At 35.3% G+C, this 23,738-nt stretch overlaps 1 pseudogene; it reads right to left on the reverse strand.

The window, feature by feature from the left end:
- Positions 1-13,270: 13,270 nt before the first annotated feature.
- On the reverse strand, positions 13,271-23,397 carry LOC124099027 (purine nucleoside phosphorylase LACC1-like; annotated as a pseudogene).
- Positions 23,398-23,738: the final 341 nt, after the last annotated feature.

Genomic DNA, 23,738 nt, shown 5'->3' on the forward strand with positions numbered 1-23,738 from the left:
GGTAGTCCATTATCAAAAAATGGACAAGGACCAGGTGTTTACCCATGTTATCGTGGAGAAAAGCATTGGGCTCTATTGCCAAAAAATGGACAGGGGGGCCCAATGCTCCGGGGCCCAAAACCACAAATATACGGGGCAATGGAGGAACCCAGTAATACCATCAGGGTAGTGCCCAGGACACATTATCCATTAGATCCCTCATCAGACAAACCAGAGGGAGTGCAGGGTTAGACATCTGCGCCTCTGCCAGAGCAGTACTAACTCCAGAGATGGGAGTTCAAATCATTCCCACAGGAGTAAAAGGACCTCTTCCTCAAGGAACAGTAGGCTTATTATTGGGATGCAGTTCTTCTACACTAAAAGGACTTATGATAAGTCCTGGGGTAATTGATCCTGATTATGAAGGTGAAATAAAAATTATAGCTAGTTCTCCAAGATGTATATCAGTAATTTCACCAGGAGATAGAATAGTACAGTTATTAATAATACCCAGCCTGCATGATAAATTTTCCAGTGGTACTGTAGAAAGAGGTTCCAGGGGATTAGGCTCCACAGGTGTAGATTGAGCTATGCTGTCTTTAAATTTAGATTCTAGCCCAATGCTAAAACTAAATATTCAAGGACATGAATTTAATGGGATACTGGACACAGGTACAGACCTTAGCATCATATCTCGTCAAGAATGGCTGAAACACTGGCCATTACAACAGGCCACTCAAACGCTTTGAGGCCTAGGAGTAGCAACTAATACCCATAGAAGTGCAATGGTATTAGATTGGAAGGATCCTGAAGAATGTGAAGGAACTATACAGCCATATGTATTGGATCATCTTCCTATAAATCTATGGGGACCAGATGTCCTAGATCAATTAGGTTTGACATTAACAAATAACATCAATCCAAATGCACTCACTATTAGGGCTAGACAAGGTTTTAGGAAAGAAAAAAGATTAGGAGAACAAGAACAAGGCATAGCAGCACCAATTCAAATAGATCAAGGAATAAATAGACATGGGTTGGGTTTTCAGAAGGGGTCACTGAGACAATAAAAATTACTTGGAAATCAGAAAGACCAGTATGGGTTCCTCAGTGGCCCCTGACTAAAGAAAAAATACAAGTAGCCCATGACTTGGTCAAACAACAATTTGCAGAGGGACATATACAATCTTCCGTATCTCCCCATAATACTCCCATTTTTGTCATCAAAAAGAAATCTGGTAAATGGAGATTATTGCAAGATTTAAGAGCCATTAATAATGAGATGGTTATTATGGGACCTGCTCAATCAGGGATTCCTCAATTGTCTGCTTTGCCAAAAACTTGGTATGTTTTAGTTATAGATATTAAAGATTGTTTTTTTTTTCAATTCCAATTCATCCTGCGGATAGTCCACGTTTTGCATTTACTATCCCTGCACTGAATCATGAAGGTCCTGATCATAGATATGAATGGAAAGTACTCCCTCAAGGGATGGCTAACAACCCAACTACGTGTCAAATTTCTGTTAACAAAGCAATCCAGCCACTTAGAAATCAAAATCCTGAACTACAAATATTTAACTATATGGATGATGTATTATTAGCACATAAAGATAAAAACATATTGCTAGAATGTTATGCCACACTTACAAACTTATTAAAAAAATTATAATCTAGAGATAGCAATAGATAAAGTACAATTAAATTTTCCAATTAATTATTTAGGAGTTCTATTATCCTCAACCATGGTCCATCCACCAAAAATTCAAATATGAGTAGATTAACTCAAATTACTTCATGACTTTCAAAAGTTATTAGGAGACATAAATTTGATAAGGCCTTATCTAGGCATACCAACAGGAGAGTTGAGACCTTTATTTGATATCCTAAAAGATCCATCAGATCCAAATTCACCCCACATGTTACCGCCTGAAGCAAGAAAGGCATTAAAAATTATTGAAACATATATGGAAAGTATGCATTTTGATAGAATTGATATAAGTTTGCCTTTATTATTTATTGTAATACCAACAAAAAATATTCCTACAAGAGTATTTTGGCAAGAAGGTCCATTATTATGGATACATTTATCTTATTCTCCTAACACTATTCTTACTAGGTATCCTGAGGCTGTAGGACAATTAATACTCAAAGGAATAAAGGCAGCAAAGGGAGTGTTTGGAATTTCTCCCAATAAAATTATTACTCCATATACTATGGATCAAATTGATGAGTTAGCTAATGAGTTAAATACTTGGGCAATAATCAGGTGTAAATCTAATGTTTCATTTGATAATCACTTACCATCTAATCCTTTATTGTCTTTTTGGTCTTTGCATCCTGTAGTTTTTCCAAAAATGACAAGAAAAACACCTGTCATGAATGCTTCAAATATATTCACTGATGAGTCAAATAATGGTACAGCAGCAGTAGTTACCCCTGATCAAACTTTTACATGTCTAGTACCCAAACAATCAGCTCAAAAGGTAGAGCTTAATGCAGTATTACAAGCTTTCGTGAAGTTTAAAGATTCTGAATTTAATTTATTTTCTGATAGTCAGTATATAGTTAATGCTATAGTATCCCTTGAAGATGCTGGTAGGATTTCTCCTTCCTCTACTGTTTTCTCTTTGTTTTCTACTATACAAAGTCTAATCTGGGACAGAAAAGATCCATTCTTTATAGGACATATCAGGGCACATACAGGATTGCCTGGAGCCCTTAGTTTGGGCAATGATTTAGCAGATAAAACTATACATGACATACATATTTTCTCTACACTAGAAGAAACTATAAATTTTCATAAAAGGTTCCATGTCAATGCTAATACTTTACAAAAGCGTTTTAAAATAACTAAGGAACAAGCTAGACAAATAATAAAACAATGTCAAAATTGTGTGACCTTTTTACCACAAGTTAATCTTGGAATCAATCCTAGAGGACTGATACCTAACCATATTTGGCAGATGGACATCACACACTTGCCAGAATTTGGAAAATTAAAATATTTGCATGTTACAGTTGATACTTCTTCTGGATTTTTGATGGGCACCCTTCATGCTGGAGAAAAAACTAAAGATATTATAGCTCATTGCTTACAAAATTTTGCCACTGTGGGCATTCCAAAACAGTTAAAAACAGATAATGCCCCTGGTTATACTTCTACCTCTTTTAAACAATTTTGCTCATCATTTGGCATTACTCATATAACAGGAATCCCATACAATCCACCAGGATAAGGCATAGTTGAAGGAGCTCATCAAACTATTAAAATGTACTTATTAAAGCAAAAAGAGGGAATTGGAAAGGGGTATATATCCCCCAAAGATAAACTTAATATAACCCTTTTTACTCTAAACTTTTAAAATTTGGATTCATCAGGGCTTAGTGCTATGGAAAGACTTATGTATCCAAAAAATGTTCATAAGCCTAAGGTACTTTGGAAGGATATTTTAACAGGACAATGGAAAGGTCCTGACCCAGTGATTGTCTGGAGTTGGGGTTCTGTTTGTGTGTTTCCACAGGAAGAACAGCAGCCAATTTGGATTCCAGAGAGACTAACCAAAGTGATTTTTACAGACCAAAAATAAGATGATTTGATTCAAATCCATAACAGCTGCTATCCAGAGCTCCAGCTTGGCTATTCTTACATCTGTAACAGTGGTTCTCCCATACCTGGAGGCTAATGAGTAATGAACACCATTAAAGCCTATTTCAAATGTAAAAAAACCTTGGGGCTTGCTTGTGGGAATACCTTCAGACCCATTATGCAAGTTACAGGAAAAAGGATGGGATATCCAAAAAAGAGTCAAACCCAGGTGGTAACCAGGATGTCTTTTTCAATATCTATTTTATTATTGCCCTTTCCCACATCATAAAGTTCTATTTTATTTTTTGAGCTCATACAGACCTAGATTAATGTTTTTCTGATCAGTTTTATTTTTTGACTGTGGAGTTTTTAAACATTGCAATGGAGATTTCACCTGTGTAAAGCTACAAGACCTTTACTATTGTCTTATGTGCTGTATGTTATGTGTGCACACTTGTGTTTTGTGATGTATGTCTGTATGTGCATATGTCCATATATCATATATGAGGAGCGCTCATGAAAAAATGGATCCAAATATTTTCATTATTCAAGTGATTTAAATGGTTTAATTTAAATTGGGTAAACAGCTGTTGAGGATTGTTTTAATATGTGAACAAATAAGGAGGTTAACAGATCTGTTTGTTTACTTTCACCTTTCCTTTTCATTATATCTAATTCTATTCAGGATACTAAATTGTTTAGAAAATTGCTTTCTTTTAGTGCCTGCTGGAATGTTACATAGTTTTTTTTTAGCCATCATTGCCAGAATTCCTATCTTCATCCCAGTGCCAGTGAAGACAAAGATAAAACCAAACTACAGCTTCTGTGATAGCTATCACAACAAACTGTATAAACTGATGCATCAATGAATAATGTAACTCAACAAGTGATGCTCAATCAAGGAGTCAATTTACTTTGGGAGGAAATGAACATATTAATAGATTCCTCCGCTTTGAACTGCTTGCAGAACTTGCCTGGACTATGTATCACTTGTATGCATTGTGAACTATCTGTTGGTACAGCGAATTGTGGTAGTGCTGGAGTATCTTTGCTGATGGTGTCACTGGTGGTACAATTTTTCCAAAGGAGCCGTCAATTGGCTTGGTGTTGTGGCATTTCTGTATCCTCCTCCCTTCTGCTTGTGATGGTTGTTCAGCTAAAATTTGGGGGCCAACAGAGGTGAGGCAAAGAACCTCACCCCCCCACTGGCTCCAAGGCCAAATTTGGGGGCCAAGAGGGGTGAGGCAAAGAAACTCACCCCCCCACACACTGGTGAAAAGGCCTATCCACAAGTATAGCTGTATGCTGAACCAGAAGTCAATGACGGGTATGATCCAATTGCAATGATACCAACCTAAGACAGGAGGCTGATGCCTTGAGGTCAGCTCATCTGATGACGGGTAAGGACCATATGTAGAATTGGACAACCTAAGACAGGCACGGCCCCTTAACCACATACTTGGTGTTTAATTAAACAGAAGGGGGGAGATGCTGAGAGCCACAGCTGAGTTGGAATGAAGCATGGCATTTTTACCAGAACAGAGTGGTTGAGAGGTGATGGCAGTAAGCCATTGAGATGAGGATGGTTATGTTAAGCTGTGTATTCAATTGTATATTAGACCCCTGCTGTCCGCCTCAGGCACTGGCTACTTTGGAGTTCTCGCTCTACTTTGTAGTTCTTGCGGGAATTCCTGGGGAGTTCTTGTTGGTTGGGGAAGTGCCAGAGGAGGGATTTTCAGTTGGTGTGTGGTGTGTCCCGGGAGAAGTCCGTGTGCGTGGCGTTTGCGGGAGTTCAGAAATAAAGTTTGTTCCTGCTTGAGTGGCTCGTGTTTTGTGCCCAGCCAGACTGTGGCAAACTTCTATGCTTAGAACCTCTAAAATGAAGCTAGCGTGCTGGTTGCGCGCGTTGACCAGACCTTACATTACATCATTAAAGGATTCTTTCTCCTCCCTTTCTTCACTTTTTCCTTCCATAGAGCTAAGATGATTGCAATGTGAAAATCTTTGCTAGATCATAAAAATATGAAGATAATTAAGACATGGTCCTTACTCTATGAAGGTTATATTTAGTAGTAGACAGGCAAACAGAACAATATTTACAAATCAATTCATTAGGAACTCTAAAAATTGATGCTCAGAATGTATAATAATGAGGCAAACAGCCAAACAAAATGCTCTGGTAGAAGTGATCTCTGATCTAAATCTTTTTTTTTTTTTTTTATACTGGAGAATGAACCCAGGCCTTACACATTCTAGGCAAGCACTCTACCATTGTGTTAAATCTCCACCTCTGATCTGACTCTTAAAGGGTGGTTATGAGTTCTTCAAGAGAGTGAGGACTCAAGATGGCAGATTAGCGGAAAACTGAATTTCCAGTTGGTTCACGGCTCAGAATTCAAGCAGTGGGAGTATTACTTCAGTACAAAGTAGGTGAAAGAAGGTATTAACCCAATGTCGGGCAGAGTTCCTTAGAGACTCAGAAATTTGGGTGCATTGAACAAAGAACAAGAAGGAGTATGTTGGAGCCAAGTAGGCTGCAGCAGTGGCAATGAAGCTGGTTCACCTCAGAGAGGAGGAGTAATACAAAGACAAACACAGTGGACAAATTTGGCACATACAAAAAACTGTGTATCAGTAAAGCAGCCTGAACTTAGCTGATCCAGAGGCTGCATATCAAACTGGTGTCTGCAAAGTGGAGAGAAAGCTGAGGCCAGAGCCTTCTTGGGCTACACTGCAGCTGACTGCTGTAGAAACCTGGGAGACCAGAGAAAATGTTGCCATATTGTCCCAGCAAGCCCCTACCATGTGGCATAGGGTGTATTTAGCAGAAAGTGAGTGGCATGGGCAAAGGGGGATTTAAGTCATACATACAGAAGAGAACACAACTAACCTTCCCTTTGAGTCTGGAAGATCACATGACCAGCTGAAGAGGGTCAAGGAAACTGAACAGATGGGTGCTGATACACTCAGGGACTAAGCCTCGTAAGGTAGTATTTTGGGGTGGCAGAGTGTGCAAGATCTGTGGAGGATTAACTCCTATGTCCCACCAATAGAATTCTTGGAAAGCACCTGAGATCCTTACTCCCAGCAGGAATTGGTATCTGCTAGGCCCTTGGGGTATGTTGATCTAATCTCCCCAGAGCAGACCAACAAAGCCCCTAGGGTCTGATTAGACCTATAAGCAACCCCCAAAACTTCCCTCCCAGAATTCTGCAGAAGTATCATCCTGGAGTGCATTGATCTGTTCTGTGCAGACAAAACTCCAATCAACAGTACTTCCCATTCCATCCTACATTATACTGGCAAGAAGAGAAACTGAGAGCTACTTCAATCAACTTCAGGCTTAGGCCACTCCTATTGGCAGCTCAGTAAGCAACACAAAAAGAGGAAGGGTTTAACGAGCCCTTGGGATGTGTGCTCTCTCTCTCTATCCCTCTTTCAACATAGTCCAAGAAAAAAATAGAACAATCAGGTAGAGGCAGTAACTATTCGTCCATGTTGACAGTTTTGATTACCTCAGTAAAAACAATTCTTTCATTTTTCATTGTGTGTGTGTGTGTGTGTGTGTGTTTTCTTGCTGTGCTGATCAGTTTATGGACATATTTCTCTCTCCTTTTTAAAAATAGTTATTTTTTATTGTGTTGTCTTTTGATAGTTTTTTGTATATTTTGTTTTGTTTGATTCTCTTGTTTTTCTCTCTCCTTCTCCCGTTTAACAGCCAAATTCTCTTGTTCGTTTTCTTTCATTTTTTCTCCTCCTTTTTACCCATCACATGCTGCATCTCTTCTGCATTCTCTTCATTCCAAACATCCTAAACTTTCTTTTACTTTCCTGTCACATTTTTTTTCTTTTAATAAACTGTAGTTTCACAATCTCTTAGAACTATTTGGTTTATATAATTATTGCCCCCACCATTCATGTTGTTGCAATTATTAGTACTGTGGATGGTATACTTGACACCTATTGCTTACTGTGATATCAGATGTAGTTCATGGCTATTTATTGTTTTTGCTGTTGGCAATTGCTGACTCATCTTTCCTGTTTTTGTGTTAATTATTGTTGTAGATGTCACAATAGGCAAGAGGCATTTATATTGATGCTGTACATTGTTAGCTTTGGTTTTTGCCATTGTATTGTATGTTTCCCCCATTTCTGTGAGATGCTGGGAATCTACGGGTACACTATGAGCTCACAGGACAGAGGGAGGCATCACAATACCTTAGTTCAAATTACACTACAGAGGTATAGTAACAAAAAACTGCATGGTACTGGCATAAAAACAGACACACACTAATGGTAATAACAGAAGACACAGAGACAAACACACACATCTACAGCCATCTGATCCTTGACAAAGGTGCCAAAAACCTACATTGGAGAAAAGATAGCTTTTTAAACAAATGGTGCTGTGAAAACTGGTTATCCATATGAGGAAGAATAAGACTAGATCCTTATCTCTCACCTGCACAAAAATCAACTCAAAATGAATCAAAGACCGAGGAATCAGACCAGAAACTATGCAACTCCTAGAAGAAAACACAGGGTCAATATCCAACACGCAGGCATAGGGAATGACTTTCTCAGTCAGACCGCTAAAGCTCAGGAAATAATGCCAAGTGCTAATAAACAGGACAGCATCAAATGAAAAAAGCTTCTGTACAGAAAAGGAAACAATTAGGAATGTGAAGAGAGAATGTACAGAATGGAAGAAAATCTTTGCTAGCACTCTTCTGATACAGGATTAATACCTAGAATATGTATATATAAAAACTTAACATCAAAAAGAAAAAAAACCAATTAATAAATGGATAAATGAATTAAACAGACACATCTTTGAAGAAGACATACAAACGGCCAATAAATAAATAAATAAATGTTCAACATCATTAGTTATTAGGGCCATACAAACTATAATGACACTGAGATTTCATCTGACACCAGTCACAATGGCAATCATCAAGAATACAAAGAACAATAAGTGTTGGAGAAAATGTTGAGAAAAAGAATACTTTTCCACTATTGGTGTAATTGTAAAGTAGTACAACCATCTTGAAAATCAGTAATGAGGTTCCACAAAAAGTAGAAAAGGAACCACCATATGACCCAGGTATAACACTCCTTGGAATTTATCCTGAAGAATTAAAGTCAGCATACTATAGCAATACATGGATACCGATGTTTATACCATCACAATTCACAATAGCCAAACCACAGAACCAAGTTAGATGTCCATCAATGGATGAAAGATAAAGAAAATGTGGCATACATACAATGGAGTTTTATTCACCATAAAGAACAATGAAATCATGTCATTTCCAGGAGATGTGCATATACTATATATTTAAAAAAAATTTTTTGTAAGTTGTAGATGGGCAGAATGCTGTTATTTGTTTATTTGTATGGAGTACTCAGGATCGAACCCAGTGCCTCACACATGCTAGGCAAGCGCTCTGCCATTGAGCCCCAGCCCCAGCCCATGCATATACTATATTGACAACTGAATGTTGGCCGTACCTCTACAAGAAACTAGGGACACACATTGTGTTCATTCCCTTACATGTTTACATTGTATATACATGTCATTGCTATTAAGATGCTAATTTAGTAGAAAGACTAAGTGAAAGGAATCTTGAACAAAGTCTTGATTTCTAGATGGTCTTGAATGCAAACCAACTTCTGTGGTCTGACCTAGCTTACTGGCCCATATTGTAGGAATTGGAAAAGTATAGAGTGACTAGAGTAGATGGTGTAGAAAAGGGAGTGCAAAGTGAAGAAGTAAGCAAGGGTGAGCTCATGACTACATTTGCACATTTTAGTCAGCATGTTCATTTTGCAGGTGGTGGGAAAACCATGAAGTAATTTAGAAAAATATCCCGGGGCGATATTTGGATTTCAAAATAATCAATAATGGCAGGGTTATATGCAATTAGAAAAAAAAAAAGGCTTATCTAGTGACACAGGTGAGCGATGATGACCTGAATGTCTGGTGGTTGAAACAGAAGCATAGGAACAGATGGTAGACATACCGAGTCATTAGTGTGAGAAAGGAAGGGGAAAGGAAAGGGAGACATTCAGAGGAACTCCAGGTCTTCTGGCTGGACAACAAAATGAATAATGGTTGAATTCTCTAAGATAACATAGAGCATCAGAGAGAAGCAGGTTTCAGTGAGATAGAGTTAAGTTTGGAGGATGTTGTAATTAAGCGGCCATATAATATGGCCAACAAGCAACAGAGTCAAGAGTGGATATGTGTTTAAAAATAGAAAACTCAAAGAATGAAGTTCCCTGTGACTATGAAATATCAAGGATGAAAACAAGGTGATGGAGATAAGGAAACACAACCTTAAAGCATGTGATTCAGGAAAGCAGTGGGAAAGCATGGTAATATATAACTGAAGCAATGTATGATGCAAAATTTTAATTAAGAAAATGAAAGCTATTATAAACTCCATTGCCACCATCAGCAAATCTGTTTTCTACATGAAATGGGAGTACTCATTTGGTGTGTGTCTTGGCCGGGGGTGGCTGGTTGAAAAGGAATGTGGTATTTTAAGCTATAGAGACTCATGGAAAATTTGATCACTTAATAAAATGTGGTAACTGGACACTCCAGCCTTCTGAGAATTTGATGAAACAAATGAGCCTGCTCCTGATATACAAGGGACATGGTTCACCTCAGGCATCTGGCACAAGCCACAGGTAATGTGATGTAAGCACTTCTTTCTCTGCAAAGAAAATTTATCTAAATAAAGTATGAAAAAACTGTCTCAACACAGTAGACATGTAATCACTGTGAGTTCAAATTAAATGCGTCAATCTGGAAAAAGCTGTACTGGCAGATTTCTTTTTCCTTCATTAAGCAATGACCTAGCGTAGAACAATGCACTGCTTACAGCAGCTGTCTCATTCTTGAAATCACAAGCAAAGTTTAAAAAACACTGTCTATAATGGAAATGTGCCCTAGACCAGGTTACTATAAACACATCCAGTAAGCATACCTGTCATGCTTCCTATTCTTTGCTGCACAATTTATTTTAAAAAAAATTTATAGAAAAATCTATGATTTCACTGCAGCTAACATGTTTGTGCATATGAACTGACATTAGGTATAGCAATGAGGCTACACACCACACTTAACACATGCACATTTCTTGTTTGTACTTCAAACACAGAGATCCATGCATAACACACACACACACACAAAAAAAAAAAAACATAGATAATTGAACAATGTTTGTTTAAAAGTTCTGGGATTCCTTAGATTGGTAGCATTCTCTAAGAGTTCACAAAAGAATTAAGATGGATACATTATAAATATAAATTTAGGAGGCTGGGGTTGGATGCTGGGTAGGAGCCTCAGCACCACATGAAAGTAAATAAACTAAATAGGGGTTTGTGTCCATCTACAACTAAAAAAAAGAAAAATCTTTTACATATAAATTTAGGATAAATAAGTGAAAACATTTGAAATCCACTTTGAGATTAAAATATTGTAACTCATGTAACTCATATATTGCTGTCCTCTTACATTCCAGATTTTGAATTCATCATTAGTTTCTGTTTTCGTTTTGTAACACAGTATAAGCTTCTGAATTCCCCCAAAATATCAACTCACATAAAAGTTGTTACTAACAATTGTGCAGAAGATTAAGGGTTCCTAAATGCTTTTATCAACTTCAAGTAAAATATGTTGTGCCTAAAGTAAGAACAATACACTCAGTCATTTTAAACACCATCCTCTCCCGCCTTTTTTTCCACAAGAAAATTATAAATTAAATAAGATTGGTTCAATTTCATGCAAAGAAACAGCAGAGATGTTCATAGAAATTCTGCCATCTAGTGCTCAAGCCCTCTCTTTGCTTTATAAAGCACTAAAGTACAGCCACTATGCAATTCATCACAATTTGAATAATTAGATAAAGAAGACAAGGTTGTCTTATGTGACCTATTAAAATTGCTTCATAATTAATTAGTACTTCCATAAAAGTCATGCCATGAATTCATTTTATTTACCAATTTAATTCCTCTTACTAATAAAATGGCAACCCAAATCACCTATGTATAGTTAGTAGCGGTGCTTAAACTAAAAACAAAATTTACTAGAAATAACCATTGTTTTGTACCCTAAAAGTCCCAGAAACCTATATATATATGCTTGAGAATTATAGGGTCTTTAGAGGCAATAAGATATGATTATTTAATAACCTAGTAGTTCTCTGAGTAGCTGAATCAATTCTTCTCACTCAGTAAAAACAAGAACACAATTTGGTACAGATAATCCAAAATAACAGATAATAAAAATAATTTTATTTGTATTTTGAATGTAGTCATACATAGTGAAATGTGGCTCATACTGCCTAATACTCTGAAACTATACATGTCAAATAAAATAACACACAGGGAAGAATTAGAAAATTATCAATCTTTCTCAACAGTAAAATTTTTCCTTGATCTATATTGTTACTATTAAACAAAAGAATATTTTGCATGAGTTTGAAATTTCTATCCTGTGCTTTGTGTTCAGTACCTTCCCTGAATTGGTAAGAAATGAGTGTTTTTTTTTTTAAACTTCACACTGGTCTATCAAATGCACCGAAAAATTAAACAAAACAAGGTACCCAGTTGTGGCAATCTCCAAACATAGTATTAAAACTGCTGATCTATTGGCCACCAGTTTTCACTATATGAAACATCTTGGGGGTTGCAACTATATGTGTTTTAACCTATCCTAGTAGTACCTCAACAAAATTTTGACTGAATGTATGAATAAATGATATTAACAGAAAGTTGAATATAAAATTTAGATATCTTTAATTAACTATAAAATCTGAATGGAGATTTGGAGACACAAAATATGTGTTCAAATCTTATCTTAGGGGAGGCACACACCCCTGTAATTCCAGTGGCTCAGGAGGCTGAGGAAGAGGGTCGCAAGTTCAAGGCCAGCCTCAGCAACTTAGTGAGGCCCTAAGCAACCTAGTGAGACCCTGTCTCAAAATTTAACAAACAAAATAAAAATTAAAATAGTTCTGAGAATGTGGCTCAGTGGTAAAAGCCCCTCTGAGTTCAATCTCTACTACCACACACACACACACACACACAAAATTTCACAAATTTCATGATTCTGAACCCCACCTGAGTGCAGTTTCCCATCTGAAAAAAAGGGTAAACACCTATAGTATCTGTAAAGGCAAAATGAGGTAATAAATATGAAAGTCCTTTGTATGTATTTAAAAAAATGATATCTGAGCTAGGTGTGATGGTGCATGCCTTTAGTCCCAGTGGCTTGGGAGGTTGAGGCAGAAGAATCTCGAGTTCAAAGCCAGATGCAGCAAAAGCAAGGCACTGAGCAACTCAGTGAGACCCTGTTTCTAAATAAAACATACAAAGTAGGGCTAGGGATGTGGCACAGTGGCCTACTGCCCCTGAGTTCAATCTCCAATACCAAAAAAAAAAAAAAAAAGATATCCGCTGTTATTATACTACATTAAATACATGTAGAAAATACACACATGAAATTTACAAAATCTTTTAAGATGCAACATGACATCTTACATTTAAAATATTTCCCCAAATTAAATGAATCTTAACATTTCTCTTTAGCCTACAAATACATTCAACCAAAAAATGTGTGTGTATATATATATATATATATATATATATATATATATATATATATATCTTCCTTCAAGATGTAGCTCCTAGATTTTTCTCTTTTCAAGCAAATATTGTCAAAGATTGGACACCTATGCCTCCTCTTCCTCAATGCACCAACATCTGACCTGGCCACCATTGCTTTATTTTACACCTGAAGATTTCTTTTTCAGCACCTCTCATAACTATGTTGACTTCTTCAAAACAGCAAAACCTTATTTATTTCTATAATTATTTTTTGTAACTGGCTCAGCTTCTTGTTCTTCAAATGCAGGTGTTCTATGAGGTTCCATCCTTGTACCTCTATATTGCTCACCCTATTTTTTTTCTTAGATGATCAACTTGCTCCAACAGACTCAGGCATCCTCTTGACATAGCCAACTTCTAAATCCATGTGTTTGTCTCAAGGTACCTTCGAAATATTTCCATCTGCATGGTCTTCATTCTGTTTGAAGTGAAACTCACTACCTTTCTCCCTTTTCCAAAACCTCCTCCCTTCCTTTGTTACAACTCATGGTAGTTAGTGGAACAAAAATTCTAGAGTCATCAGTGACTTTTCCACTCTTCCACCCTTCTCATTTCCATGATCTATTCACATAATCTATTGATTCCAACTCTGAAGTGTCTCTCTAATGCATCTACTCTCTTTTCCATTTTAATGTCTACTGTCTTCATTGGGGCTTAGTTATTTCTTTTTTGAAATATTTTCACTGCCTCTTATCTAATCTCTCTGGTTTAGGTATCTCAAAATTTGAATCCATCCTGTGAATGGATGACAAGGAAATTAAAACACTCTTCTACTTTTGATGCTCACACACTATCTGGAAAATAAAGTCCAAACTCTTCAACATGGCATTTGGGACCCTGCTAATCTATTTCAAACCTGTTTTTTTCACTCCTAACTCTGCCCACACTGCTCTCTCTCTAGAACATGTTATAAACTTTCACAATTTCTGCCCTGGATTATGATGTTCCCTCTACCTATTATGGTTGTTCTTCATTTTGGGTCTATGTATGTCATTTTCTCTGTAATACTGTCTGTGTCTTGCCTTCTCTCATACCCTTCCTTCTCCTGTTATTGAAAGTACAGTTTAGTTACAGAATGTATTCATCTCCTCTACTGCAGTAGGCCCAAAGGGAAAAGTCTTACTCATTTTGATTCACTTTGGGTAACACAATATCTGACAAAGAGAGTATCCACTAAAATACTAAACAGACCTATTCCTCATTTCAATAGGCTATACCAAAGAATCATTCTCATCTGTAAAACATCATACTGATATTTTGTCAGTTATCATTACAATGTCTTTATTTCTTGTACTGAGGATTGAACCCAGAGGTGCTTTACCACTAAACTATATCCCCAGTCTTTTTATTTTTCATTTTGAGACAGGGTCTTGCTGAGTTTCGAAAGACCTCACTTAATTGCTGAGGCTAACCTTGAACTTGTGCTCCTCCTGTCTCAGCCTCCCCAGTCACTGCAGTTAGCGTTTGAGTTAAATGAAAATCATTTGGCTTTGATAATAATAGGGAAAATGTACCCTAAAGATGAATTATCCAGGGGCTGGGGTTGTGGCTCAGCGGTAGGCACTCGCCTAGCACATGCGAGGCCCTGGGTTCTATCCTCAGCATCACATAAAAATAAATAAATAAAGACATTGTGTTCAACTAAAAAAATAAAATAAAATATTTAAAAAGATAAATTATCCATTGTAATATTCTTGGTTTTACATAAATCAACTAGCTAAATTTCTCTCTTGCAGTCAGTTTGGAAGGACACAGGGAAGTTATTGAAAAATCCAGTCAAATGTCTGCAAAATACACAGAAACAAAATATAAGACCTTTACTAGCACTATTAGAATATCAAGGTAGGAATCATAATGCCTATGAATTTTTTGCATATTAAAAAGCTAAAGATATTGTAAAGTGTAAACATATTATTACTTCAATGAAAAGTAAACTTAGAGAAATTGCATATATGCTAAAGGGGCAATGTTAAATCAATGTTATGAAATATTTTTGTATAACTCTTTAAAAAAATCGAATAAATACTATTTTAATGAAATTTCCTTCAATCTTGATCTATTACTGTGTGTGAGGTGTCAGTAAACTATATCCTGTGAGCAAAATGTGGCTCCTCACCTGTTTTTTGTTTTGGAAAAAAAAAAAAAGTTTAACTGGCACACAGACACACTCACTTCCGTTCTGTCAGAATATGATTTTGCTCCACATTGGCAAAGGTGAGTAATTGAGACAGAGACTGAATATCACACAAAACACAAAATATTTATTATATGGCCCTTTAAAAAAAATCTGGTCAACTCTACTATAGATAACAGTTGGAAATCTAGCTGAAAACTAATCTAATTTGTTATTGTGGATTTCTTTTTATTCTAGAATTCAGAATCTTTATGCAAAGATATCATTTCAACAAATTTTTTTAAAAGGCATAAAGATGATATGATAGAAATGTACAGATATCAAGTATATAGTAAACACAAAGAACATACAGGATTTTTTAAAAACTAAATCAGTTTATTTTAGTTCTTTTAATATAAGCCTGCCTGATTACTCACTAACTAGGAAAAGGAATGGCTCATTTTTATAATAGAATATGTTACTGAAAATGAAGTTTTCTACTACTATGGTCACAATAAAAAAGAAAGACCAATTCTTTTTATAGAAATAAAAGGGTAAAATTAAGTATACTTAATTATTTTTTTAAATGAGGGGAGAAAAAGGCTAGAAGAGGAAGAAGAAGAGAGGGAAAAAAAGAAGGAGAAAGAGAGGGAGTCAGATAAAGAGGCAAGAGAGACTGGAGAGAAAAGGGAGAACCCAGTACCTCATTCTCTAATCCATATGAAGCCAATCTGTGTGTCAAAATTAAGACCATCTCGGACATGGGAGAAAAATTTGTCAGGATGGCAAGATGTACAAAAGTTGAAATTCTGGTTCAGGTCATGAATATTCTATGGAAGAATTCCTTCTTGTTTTAGAAGAATACTTAGGATAAAGATTTTTCGAAAGAGAGCAAGCATTTATTTTACCAAATGCCAAAGAAATATGAAAACAGTATGTACAACGATGTAAAAGGGTTCTATATAAAATCTGGTAGGAATAATGCAAATTGTTACTTATGTACACAACAAAGAATAGCTAAGAAATGGTAGATTTTTATCACCTAAGTTTATAAATGAACTCTATGAACTTCCATACTGTCCTGTAGACATAATCTAGTTACAGAATTTTATAATCAAAATCAAGGGCTTACTTAAGAAGACATTTTTCAAATACAAGAGTATTTTTAACTAAGATTCATTTGGTTTAGACAGAGTGTGCTTTTTAGTCATCTAACCATCTGGTCTTCTTTCCTTTTAATTAGCCATATTTTCACTGAAAACTTGCTTCCCTATAAAACTTGAAATATGAATGAAAATTAGTGATATTATTTGACAAGTGAAATCAAGAATCAATTCCAATTCTTTATACTTAGGTATTAAATGAGTAAGGTTTTACTGACTGGAATAGGAACACAATTCAAATCAGCTATCAATTTTCCTTTGTAGAAATAACAAATATTTTCCAATAGATATTAAAAGCAAATTTTTTTAAATTCAAGATGCATGAGACCACAAAAAAAGAAAAGTGGCTGTGTATTTATGTTACCTAATATTTTTTTGAAGACATATATCCTTCCAATTAATTAGAAAATATGAACAATTTTAAAATATTAGCTTTCTAAATGTTTTTATATTCTAGAGAGTTACCCGAGGAATGACTGTAATGTCAAGTAAATGCTAGTTAAGTTTAAGTAGAAATTGAAACTTTTTCAAGGCCAACTGTTTCTTCCTTCACTTTCAAATTAATGAGAGATACCATACAAGAAATTTTATGTCATTTGCACATGTTGAGAATAGATTTTATATTTAAAATGAGTTTTTGTGTAGTGTATATTGCAGTGTATATATGCCACCTGTCTTCTTGGAGTTAGCAACTGGTCTCTAAAATAATTTTCATTTCAGAAGCAATAAACAATAATCAAACTTGCAGTTCCACAGTGAAAATCAAACATACCTGGTGGCTTTAGGGATGTCAATATGGGGACTGGGTGAGTTAAAAAGTCATAGGCATTCAGGATGAAGATTATGAAGTGTGTTTGCTGATTCCCTGGGAAGAGTAAAACAGCAAGGTCCTACTGAAGGGACATACAGCAATAATGTCTTCTAAGCTACAGCCATATTCTGCTATCATAGCATTCACTGTAGCTATTGCAAACCTAATATAGTACCTCTCAGGCCTGGAAAATAGGAAGAAAAAGAGATAAGGAAGATTAAAACATAAAATTTCAACTCAATTTGTGTCTAAGTTAAAAATGAATAGATTCAGTTTCTGATTCACATAATTATTACACATAATACTTTTTCCAATGTGAGATGTACTTTTACAAAATACATGACACAGAACAGCTATTTAATGGGAGTCACTATCCTCTTCCTTTAAAAACTGTTCTATATGCTTCATTTATACTATCTTAGTCTTCTCTCTTTACAAAATATTAATTGTGGTAAGAAACATATAAAATGTACCATTGTAAGTGTACAATTCAGTAGTATTAAGTATATGTACACTGTTGCATAACCAATCTCCTGCAGAACTTTTTCATTCTGCAAATATGAATCTCTATATCCATTAAATAACTAATTTCTCCCTTCCCTCAGTCTGTGGCATCACAATTCTTTGTTTCTACAAATTTTATCACTCTAGATACTCCTATAACTGAAATCACATAGTTTTTATCTTTTGGGAAGAGGCTTATTTTATTTAGCATAACTATCTCAACGATGCATTATGTCAGAATTTCCTACCTTTTTAAGGCTAGATAATATTCCATTGTGGTATACCACAATTTGTTCATTTATTCACCTGTTATTGGGTGTTTTGTTTGCTTCCAACTCTTAGGTATTATGAATAATGCTGCTATAAACATGGGGCGGGATATGTCTTTTAGATTGTGCTTTCAATTCTTTTAAATGTATATTCAGAAATATAGTTGATAAATCATATGGCAATTTTATTTTGAAATTTTGAGGAATGGCCATACTGTTTTTGGAGGTGTGAGTCATTCAACATTGTTCCTTTTTTTTTTTTCCCCTGAGATTGTTGTAACTATCAGAATCCCTTTGAGATTCCAATGAAATTTTGGGATGGATTTATTTAGAAAAAAGTGCCTTTGGGATTTTATATGGATTGCGTTAAATCTGTAGACCACTTTAGGTAATGACATCAATATTAAGTCCTCCAATCCATGAACATGGGATTTCTCACCATTTGTTTGTTTCTTCTTTCATTTCTTTCAGCAGTATTTTGTAGTTTTCATTTCTACCTCACTTTTTACACATAAAACAAGTCTACTTCCATTAACTTTCCCTTTTACAAACTTCCCTTCCTCTTTGTTGGATTCTGTGGAATTCTAAGATTAAACCATTTACTTCAATCCTGCTTTCATCTACTTCCTGAAGACAAAAACCAAACAATGTTGCTTTTTTCCTTTATTCCCTATATTGGGAGTTAGATTCAGCTGATTAAGCTGGAGAGTAAGGAGCCCCCTTACTCCTTTCTTCAGCACTCCATATGTATATGCTTCTAAAACTAAGCACTCAGGAGAAGAGACCAATCTTTCCAGATAAAGGAAGAAGATGCTGAAAAGCAACAAATATTTAGATGATAAATTAAACTTCTGCTGGGAACCCATGAGATATGTGGTTATGGGAAGAACAGAATGAAATATCAGATTCTAGGTAAGTAAGTGGATGGGATATCAGTAGCCAAAATAGAAAACCAATGTGGTAAAGAAGGCTGTAGAAAAAACATATTGCATTTTTAACATGATGATTTTGAGCTACCTCTGAAATTAAAGGCAGTGATTTCAAAAGAAAGCAAATAGAAAAAAGTATTCTGAGCTAAAAAGAGATATTGTCAAGACTTTTATATGGACTAGAGCATCTCTCTGCCTTGGAGGCCATCCTTAATTATTCACATACCTATAATGTATTCATCCCCTATTTGTTTCTTTCCTGAAGGACATGCATATGCAAATATATACATCTGGCTGAGGAATTTTTATTAAATTCATCATATAGACTGCTTCATCTTAGAGATCTTAAAAATAAACATTTCAAAACATTATTAGTAAATAGTATTTCCTTTTTAAAGCCAAGAACTGAAATCCAAAACTTAAACAACTTTTGACAATGTCATATGATAACCCTGAATTCTCAACCAATTCCATTAATTTAGCTAGGTCAGAAGAAAAATATGTCACTTTTTTCTTTATAGTCTAAATATCAAAGTAGTCACAGATTTACAAGTAAGAAGGAATTCAAAACATCAGTTCTCATTTCACATAGAATCATAATCACAGGATAATTTAAATATTATTTTCAAATACCTTCACCAAAAAAAATTCTGTAACCTTAGTATAGCATCTAAAAGTACATCTGTGCTCTTCGGCAACAGTTATCGTTAAACACATGTAGTCGTTTAAACTAAATGCAGTTTTGCAAACATGTCTTCCTTTTTTTAACTCCCTACTTTTACATGGGCTGCTGCATCTGTGTGAATTTCTTTGTATACCATGCCTGACATTCCTACTCCCTGGTGCCTGAATATCAAGGGTCCCCAAGCAGAGGTAGCATTGTGTCCCTAGGCAGTACTTAGACAAGAATGGAGGGTTGCTGTTTGATTATTGCAATGACTGGGGGTGCTACTGGCATTAAGAATTGCAAGGGCCAAAGATACTTTCAAGGGCACAGTAGAATTATCTTACCCCTTAATGTTAATAATATCCTTGCTTACCAAGTCAGTGAGACCCTGTCTCTACATAAAATACAAAATAGGACTGGGGATGTGGCTCAGTGGTTGAGTGCTTCTGAGTTCAATCCCTGGTACCAAAAAACAAATCAAACAAACAAAAGGACTAGGGATGTAGCTCAGAGATAAAGTATCCCTCTAAAATCTTCTCATCTTCTCAGCTTTTAGAAAACCTTATTCCATGCAAAGATATTCTAAGACTTTTCTACAAGCCACTGCCAATACTTCTCCATTATCAAATATACCAGTTATACCAATTTACCTGCCCACTACATGTGAGAAGCAGTTTCATGCATCCAGCAGCACCCAGAGGCAGTGAAGCACAGTGGTTAGCAGCATAGGCACAAAGCCACTTCTGAGCTTAGTCTGGCTCTACCAAATACTAGCCACATGATCTTGGGTTAAGTTACTTAAATTGCTGTTCTTCAGTTTCCTCATCTGTAAAATGGGGATAATGGTAGATTTGACTACTTTCCATTGTTGGAAGGCTGACAGATGTTAAACACTTAACACAGTGCAATATAATAATGCTTAGTATGTGCTACACATTATGCCTGTCGATAGGTGAAAATGGTTTCTGATGTGAATTCCTTCTATAATTCATAAATGTTAAGCATTAAAAAAATAATAATATCCTTGCTTACAAACACTGACACTGAGCCAAAACCTAAAGACTCCTCAGGAATCTACCTAGGCACCATCTCCTTTGGGAATTCTACTCTAATTCATATCATTTGACTTATATATTCCCTTTATCTGCTCCTATAATAAGAGTATAGTACACAGGCCCCACCCCTATCATTACATCGATCACAAAGTAATATAATTAACTGTCACGCCCACTAGAAAAATTCATTTTTTCCTGCATTAAAAATTTATGAGAATCCTCAATGCTTAATTAAATATATTTACCAGAGTGAGAAACCCCACATGCTTTTTTGACAGGATCTGTGAAAACTATAGGTATGCAGTCAGCACCAAGAGCTGCTATTGTGACTCCTCTCTGGTTCCAGGTGAGGTTATTCCATCAAAAATTCAGGCTCCTCCCTTCTCATAATCCACACTTCATTGGCATGATCAGTATAATATCAAAGATACATGATAAAAAGATTTTGAAAATGGGGTTTCTCATAACATAAGCTTTTCTGAAAGCACTTATTTCAGCGCAAAATTATGTAACCAGCATAAATTACTAGAATTCAATAGGTCTATAATTTCAATACAAAACACTACATGCAATATCTCTGCATGTTTTACTTAAAGGAAACTAGGTTTTAACACTTAAGAGTTCAATAAAGCTCATGATGAATACCTCATACTTGAAATGGGTACTAGTCTTCCAAAAATTAGAATTTAACATTTTCAAAAGAAATTAAAATTACTTATCAAATTAATATTGCATTTATTTTTCCTAGACTCAAATAAAGCTAGAATTTTATAAGGAATAAGATATTATTCCTTAATTATGACGCTAGTATTTAGAAAATAATGGCTTTTCTTTCTTATAATTCAGGAATCTTTCTTCTACCTCAAAAAACGACAGTGTTACTATATGAAGTATTAACCATACTTTTAGAATTGAAGAGCTCCAGATGAAAAAAAAAAATCTGTGTGTGTGTGTGTGTGTGTGTGTATATATATATATATATATATATATATATATATATATATAATGAGATTTATATAAATATGAGATTTATGTAAATATATATTTATGAGATTTATATATCTCATAAAATTGATTTTTAGGCTATGATATATAAATCTCAGAAAAAAAACCTACTAAATTTTTAGATAAAACACCAGAAGCAAAAGAGAAATAACTTAATTAAATTCCATGTAGTTAATGGTGTGGTCTAAAAACATGGCTCAAAATATGAAACAAAATTTTACCTTTATTTGATAAAATTTTTCCACACTAAATCCTGCAGTATTTGCCAACCTATGTAGATTTTCTTGAACAACTACCTTGGGATCTCTTCGTTTGGAACTACTGAAGAGATTGAAAGAACTAAGAGTTGGTATATAAGATATCCCACCTAGTCTTACAGTAAATCCATGTATGAAAATATCTGTTGAAGACAAGTAATGAAGATTAAAAAGACGCTCTCCAAAAGACTACAAAGCAAAAAAAAAAAAAAAAGCAAAAAAAAAAAAAAAAAAAGACTACAAAACATTACAAAAGCCAGTCTCTCCAGCAGACCTCCCTGATCACTTCAACCAGCTCTTATTTATCTGGCTTCTAATTCTGACAGCAGTTTGTACCTCCATATGTTCTTATTACCTACTGCTGTTTACCTTCCATGTGGGATTACTGCTCTTCAAAGGGTATCTTCTGTCTCACCTGTCTTTTTGGTACCAACAGCATATAGCTCACAGTAAATATTGTCTAACCAAGAAGGAAGATTGACTATTTTAAATTTCACTCTTCTGGGAAAGTATTAATGAGTTGATGTTTTAGAACTTCTAAATAAAAGATTTCTAGTGTTATAAATTGCATCATAAAGAAGGGCTGGGAAATTTGCTTAAAGCTAAATTGGTTTAGAACAAATTTGTATATTTAGTATGGCATTGAAGGAGTCTTCTCTTGTCACCCCTGACCCACAAGGCCATGCATAACACACATTGCAAATGATGCTAATGAACAATAAGTGAACATAAGAAAGGATGGGAAGAGGTGAGCAACCTCTGAAGACAGACTGGATTTTCACATATACAGAAAAACAACAGAGAATGTTAAATATACCTGGGATCAAAGGAGATGTGATAATAGTTAATTCTCCTTTCAGTGCTGGCAGACTTCTCAAATATGTTTCTATTTCACTCTGGATTTCTTCTAGTTCATGAGCTGTGATTGTGTTTATCTCAGTGGACTGTTTCAAAAGGCCATCTCTCAAAGTCACCTATAAATCTTCAATCTCAAAATTGTAAACCCCAATGAAGCGATCAATAAAAGCCTTCATTAAGGTTTTCCTGTGTGCAGGTACAATTACCTTAATGCTGCTTAGATTTTTTTCATCTATTTTTTGTTTAATGGTATACAAAGAGGCAGCCATGCTGGGATTACTAACAGTCTCAAATTCTCTCAAGAGAGCTAATAATCCATTTCTTGTTTCTAGTTCACAATTATCATGTTTACCATCCCTTTCATACCTCATGTTACTTGCAACCCATTATGCAAAGGAACTTGACCTTGGCAGCAAGGTGGTATTGGATGGCATTCAATGTCTTCAATAATATCTCATGGCAGTTTTCCTGACAGGTCAATTTCAAAACAAAAGATCAATCAAAACTGCTTCTGCCATCCTTCAATAATACACAAAGTTTTTCAAAGAAGACTTCTGTGCCAAACAAATTACCTGAAAAAAGAAAAATTGGCACAAGTAAGAATACAAAATGATATCAGTTTTCTTACACTTTACAACAGAAATGTGTGGCAAATTAAAAAAATAATTAATTGTCTTGATCTCAAAAAATAATCAAAATAGGGTTGGGGTTGTGGCTCAGTGGAAGAGTGCTTGCCTAGCAAGTGTGAGGCGTTCCATCTACAACACCACATAAAAATAAAACAATACAATCATTGTGTCCATCTACAACTAAACACACAAATATATATATATATATATATATATATATATATATATAT

This window comes from Marmota monax, unplaced genomic scaffold (assembly GCF_021218885.2).
Source record: "Marmota monax isolate L192 unplaced genomic scaffold, Marmota_monax_Labrador192_F-V1.1 WCK01_AAM20220418_F8-fsc00011, whole genome shotgun sequence".
Classification (NCBI taxonomy): domain Eukaryota; kingdom Metazoa; phylum Chordata; class Mammalia; order Rodentia; family Sciuridae; genus Marmota; species Marmota monax.